The sequence below is a fragment of the Fringilla coelebs genome, assembly GCF_963513975.1.
Source record: "Fringilla coelebs genome assembly, chromosome: 4".
Taxonomy (NCBI): domain Eukaryota; kingdom Metazoa; phylum Chordata; class Aves; order Passeriformes; family Fringillidae; genus Fringilla; species Fringilla coelebs.
Genome location: NC_140032.1, coordinates 73,312,129 through 73,318,240, shown reverse-complemented (window position 1 = coordinate 73,318,240; position 6,112 = coordinate 73,312,129). Strand labels below are relative to the sequence as shown.

General features: G+C 45.0%; 1 long non-coding RNA gene across 3 annotated transcripts; it reads right to left on the bottom strand.

Annotated features, from left to right (window-relative positions):
* Positions 1–2,585: 2,585 nt before the first annotated feature.
* On the bottom strand, positions 2,586–6,061 carry LOC311153120. Of its 3 annotated transcripts, none has more exons than XR_014616120.1 (4): positions 5,128–6,061; positions 4,711–4,789; positions 4,513–4,627; positions 2,586–2,789 (listed from the first exon to the last, which is right to left on the bottom strand). It is a non-coding gene; the product is annotated as an uncharacterized lncRNA (long non-coding RNA). The 3 variants fall into 3 exon arrangements; XR_014616121.1 differs by having other exon boundaries at positions 4,721–4,789; XR_014616119.1 differs by having other exon boundaries at positions 4,513–4,789.
* Positions 6,062–6,112: the final 51 nt, after the last annotated feature.

Genomic DNA, 6,112 nt, shown 5'->3' with positions numbered 1-6,112 from the left:
CGAAAAAACAAGTCCTCTGCCTCTAACCCAACAGGATTAAAAAACAAAACCAACAACAACAACAAAAACCCCCAAAAAGCCCCCAAACCACCTGATAATATATTTTAAAAAAAAAAGTATTGAAATATTTTTAAAATTTTTTTTCAAAATATTCTTTCATATTCATATTCACATTTATAATGAATATTGATCTCTATTTATGTATACATTTCTATTTCTAAATCAATTTATATTCTATATTACATCTATTCCTATTACTTCCATTTATTTATATATCTTTATAAATTAATTATATATTTCTGGTTTAGATTTTTACTTCTGTAACACTTTTATTATTTAAAATAAATCTACTGCCTCTACCCCAATAAAAGCTGAGAAAAACCCCCAACCTTTCTTTTAAACAATATTTAAATAGATTTTATTTCTATAATTTTCATATTTATATTCCCATTTCTATTTATAATGTATATTGTTGTCTAATATTTATAAATTTAAAATTATAAATTTCAATTATATATAAATTTATATTCTATTTTACATGTATTCCACTGCTTAGATTTATTTATATATTCTGTAACACTGACGTTATTTAGAATAACCCCCCTGCATCTACCCAAAAAAAAGCCAAATAGAACTCCTTTGCTTTCAACTGTATTTAAATTTTTAAAAAAATTTTTACATATTTATACTCACAATGATATTTATAATTTATATTGCCATTTAATGTTATTTATATTCTATATTACATCTCTTCATATTACTTACATTTATTTATATTTACATTTATACTTTAGTTAGTTATATATCTTTACATATTTATTATCTGTTTCTATCTTCAGATATACATTTCTATAATACTTATATTATTTGAAATGAAAACCCTGCCTCACACCAAGTAAAAACCAAAGATACCCCTTTATTTAAATAATATTTAAACTTTAAAAATAATTTTTATTTATTATACTTATCGATATTATATATATATATTAGAGAGATTACCTATTAATATAATAATATATTATTTTTCTATTAGATATTTCTTTTACTAATATTTATTTATATCAAGTATTTATAAGTATTGGTATATATATTATATGTGTGAATTGATATTTTTATATTATCTATAAAAACCCAAACCTATAACCCAATAAAAACCAAAAATTCCCCAGTTTGACTGCATTGTAACATTTTATCTTTACAATCTATTTTTGTATATTCCTGCATTTATATCATAGACTAAAATTTTCATCGATTACAATGTTACAATAATACATTACACTATAGGTTTATATATTTATCTATTTGTTTTCTATATTTATGTTCACCACTATCCTATTATATTTATTTTTAAGTTTATAGTTGTTTTTATTTTAAACTATGGATCAAACCATACAAGATCACTTACCTAGCAAATCAGGACCACAGAAACGCTGCCCCTCGGTCAGCACCGGTGCGCAGCGCGCGCTCATCCCGTCGCAGCGTATCCAAACAAAACCCGTTTCTATTGCTAGCAGAACAGAGATCCCACAACATTTAACCCTGCTAAAAACTCAAAGAGCCCCAACTAGAAATGAAATTTAAAACCCCCACTAGAACTGGCCCAAAACCTCTACACATCCTAATCCTAAACTTCCTCCTAAACCAGTATCTCAAAAACAGAAAAAAATCAAAATACACACTTAAAATGAAATAACTGCCAATAAAAACAAACACCCAAAAAAACCCCCCAAACAAACAAACAAACAAAAAAAAAAAAAAAAAAAACAAACCAAAACCAACAAAAAAACCCACCCCAAAACCTAAACACCCAAACCAACTCAGTCAATTCAAAACTGCACTACTGACTCTAAACATTACTACAAAAAGCCCCCAAAGCTCTACCTTTATGCTAACTCAGAAGTAATAACCAATCATCTATAAAAGTTCTCAGAAATTAAAAAAAAATCATTAAAAGCATAAAAATTAAAAATCTAAACTATTAAAATACTAAAAAATATCACTACCCAAATTAAAAAAATATTGCCTATAAAAACCCAACATAGAAATGCCCCTGTCCCCAAAAATAAAACCAAAAAAACTCGTCCAACACAAATAAATCGGAACTCGGGAACACTAAAACCATCACGTTCAAGAAGCACACCATGGCCCTTATCATACACCGACTAGAAACAACATAAAACAATACAGTCATTTCTTAAAAACCACCCTAAAACCTTTACAGTAAAAAAAACCCTTTCAAAAATTAAAAACTGCATCTAACAAAAGCCATCTAATCAATTACCACCCAAAACTCCAGCACCCGAGCTAGCCCTACCAAATCTCTACGTTTACACACGCAATCAACAACACCAAAATCCCAGTAATACGTACCAGAAGTCTATTACAGAAACCTCCTGAAATTAATCCTACCTCAAATACAAACCAAGCCATCCATAGAGTCAGCTTGACTCAAAAAACAAATTGCACAGAGTTCATAATACCAAAATAGAAAATAACACAGCATACACCACCAATGAATATATTATTGAAGGAAAAAAAAAAACCACACTTTTTTTTTTTTTTTTAATTTTTTCTTCTATTAGCTAGAACAAAAGATGTTGCCAGGACTGTAAGAACTTCTTCTTCTCCTCCTTCCTCTTCTTCTGAAACATCCCATCTCCTTCCAAAATTCCTTACAACTTCCGAGTTTGAATCCAAGCAAAAAGCAAAACTCGTGCACTTGTCCTCTGGATGCTCCTGTCAGATTCTCCGTGTCACTCCGTGTCTTCTCACACAGTCTTCATGCTGTCCTGCCAGGATGAGTTTCACAGACCAACTGGCACGTGTTATAGAGAGCATCTCCCTCCCTCCCTCCCAACCCAGAGCTGGTTCCCTTAGTGCACTTCAAGAAATTGCAAGCCTGCGACGGTGCACACTCATCTCAAGGCTCACAGCAAGCACGCAGGAGCTCAGGCTCACTCGATTCCACGGGGCTGTGCCTTAGGCAGCTGAGAAAACTTCTGATGACCCTCTGTTCCAATGCACTGGAATGCAAACTCAGCTGCATCTCAGAGCCTCAGTGGGAGGCAGCAGCACATCTGGCTGACCCACAAAAAATCCCTTCCTGGGTGGGGGCATTGTGCTGGAAAGGGGAAACACGTTCTACTGAACAGCAGCTCAGAAACAACGCTTTCCTAATGTTACCTGCTCCACTTGACAGCTCAGTAACACAAGTCTAATCTAATTTTATCCCTGCTGCTAGAATTCTGTAGGAAAAGGTCTGATGAGCAGCGACAAAGGCTTCACTCCCTGCCACACAGCCTGCGACACCCCGGAGAGAGCAGGGCAGCAAAATCACCAAACTCTTCTTGCCATGGGGAAGGGGAGAGGATTACTGTGGGAGGCACAAAAAGAAGGGAAATGGTCCTAGAAATGCACAGGCATTTGCTTGCAGAAGCCCAGAGTTAAGGGTCTTCTCTAGGAAGCCAGACGTGACATGATATTTCTGAGATTTTCTTCTTCATTGAAGGAAATGTATGTGTATATAGACACACTTATAAACGTACGTACGGCTTTTTTCTTTCTTTCTTTCTTTCTTTCTTTTGAAGCTCCAAGAATGATTTCCCATCCTGAGTCACTTAGGAAGAAATGGCCCCTGTGACTCAGGACAGAGGGGCTGCCTGCTCTTTTGATCATGACAGCTTTTGGGTTCACCCTGGAAGCAGGAGCAGCCAGGGCTGAGGCTCAGCAGAGACTGACCCGGGCCAGCCCCCTCCTCACCTCCCCGTGTCACAGTGACTCCCAGGCAGAAGGATGCAAAGCAGCTTTCTGTCTTTTCTCTTGAGTGCCAACGGGTAAAACACGTAGGCTTTGAAATGACCAATTACCCTCTCTTTGAGCTATCCCAAGGACGGTTTTAAAGAAAAGACACAGGATTGCTGGTAAATCCCTATGGGATAAGGAAGAAAGCAGCAAGGATCCGAGGCCGGGGGCGTTGCCAGGCAGTGCCACGTCCCTGCCACCTTGTCACGAGGCACACACCTGCAAAGTCCCAAAGCCTGCAAGCCCTGGAGCTGTCACACGGATGGACCCGGTTCTCTTCCCGGATGCCCGGAGGGAAACCTGAGGGCAGGTGTCCACCCTGAGGCTGCACACAGAGCCCCGGGCAGGGATGGAGCCACTGACTGCTCTCTGAGGAGGAGACCCTCCCTGCAGGTGACACTGCCTTGTCCCCTCCCTGGGGGACAGGGACCTCCAAGGCCTATGACCAGCCTCACTCTGTCAGCATCCAGAGGCTGTGGTAGAGCCAGGGCAGTCAAGGCTTTCCAGAACCATAGGATCCTTCGGGTTGGAAAAGCCCTCTGAGGTCATCAGCCCAGCTGCTGCCCCGGCACTGCCGAGCCCCTCCCAAATCAGGTCCCTAAACCACATCTTGACATCCTTTAAATGTCTCCGGGGATGGGGGCTTCCCCGCCCAGCCTGCTCCCGTGCCTGACCACCCTGTCAGTGAAGGAATTGTTCCTCGAATCCAACCTGAGCCTTCCCTGCTGCAGCTTGAGGCCATTTCCTCTTGTCCTGTCGCTTCTTACCGGGGAGATCTCGGAACTTAAACCTTCCCCGCTCGTGACCTCGGAGGTGTCTGGCTTGGCTGGATGAGAGGAGAAACGCTGCCACCACGGGAAGGGGAGCTCAGGAGGTCCCGCACCAAGGCAGGGGGAGCAGCATCCTCACCGCAGCTCACCCGTCACTTCTCAGTGACCGGCTCTGCTTTTCCTCCCACGCAGATCTCTGCAGAGCGCTCCAAAACCGGCTGTTGGGAGGAAGGGGGAGAAATAGGTTAGCCAAGTTTTTGACCCAGGCTTATCTGATGTCTTTGCCTGCTTTGCCTCTTCCTGACTTCCTTCTGCTAAGAAAACAGCTCCCTTCGGACTTCTAGGGGGAACTTTCGTGTAACGCTTGAAAAGGAGCTGCAGAAAAGTGCCTCATTTCTAAAGACTCAGGCAAGAAGACAGATCAGTGCAGCTTCTCCGTCCCACTGCCTGCAGAGCTGGCAGGCGCCCGGCCAGCTCCGCTCCCCTTCTTCAAGTCCCTTCCCAAACCTGCTGGAAGAACTGAAGGCTACTGTGGCGTTCCATTGCTCTGCTTTACCCGAAAAAGATCTCTCCGTGCTGCTATCCCTCCGTGGCAAGGGCCTTTCCGTCTCACACGCTCGGTGACACAAGGCTACACGGAGCTGCGGCGGCCTCTGCTCCGGCTGGGAAAGGCTTTCTTCCTCCTCTGGCACCTGGCTGGCACAGGCTGCTCGGAGATGCTGTGCCTGCCCCACGCCTCTCAGTGTCCATTGGTGCTCTGGGATGAGGCTCTGAGCAAGCTGGCCTAGGCAAAGACGTCCCTGCCCACGGCAGCAGCCTTGGAACGAGGTGATCTGTTGAGACCCTTCCAACCTGAATGATTCCATCATTCTAGGAACTCAAAAAACCTGGGGAATAAATCTGTAAAGGTCACTAAACACATAAAAGCACATCCCCACTGATCCAGTACTCACCAGCCCATCCGGCCAAGGCCAGAGCCCTCTGCCCACCGAGGACGCGGCAACCGGCACGGACCTGCCAAGCCACACACAAGTTCACCGGCACAGGGAGGCGGCGGGACGGGACGGGGGACTCGCCTCACCTTCCCAAGCTGGCGGCACAAAGGGCGGGGAGCGCCGGGACCCCGCTCCGCCTCCTGCGCCGCCCCGGCGGGATTTTCGGGCACGCGGTCGCTTCCACCGCCCGGAGCGGGGCGCGCACGGGGCTCAGGGGGGCGCAGCCCTGTTCCGACGCCGCTCGCCCGCCCGCCCCCGCCCGCAGCCCCCGGCCCGCGGAGCGCTGCGACCGCGCCTCCGCCGCCCGCCGAAACCGGCCCCGCCCCGCCATTCTTCTCAGCCGCGGCGTCCCTTTGCGCTCCGGAATGCCCGTCACCCCTCCCTTCACAGACACCGACCCGGCCGCCGCTCGCTCCCGCCGCCCCTCCGCCTTCCCCGGCACCCAGCGGCGAGGGGCAGGGCGCTGGCTCGGGGCGGGGGGGTGCCTGCGGTACCGCTGCCTCTCCCCAAGGCAGCAGACTTACCGGAGACTGCGACTTCCGCCCC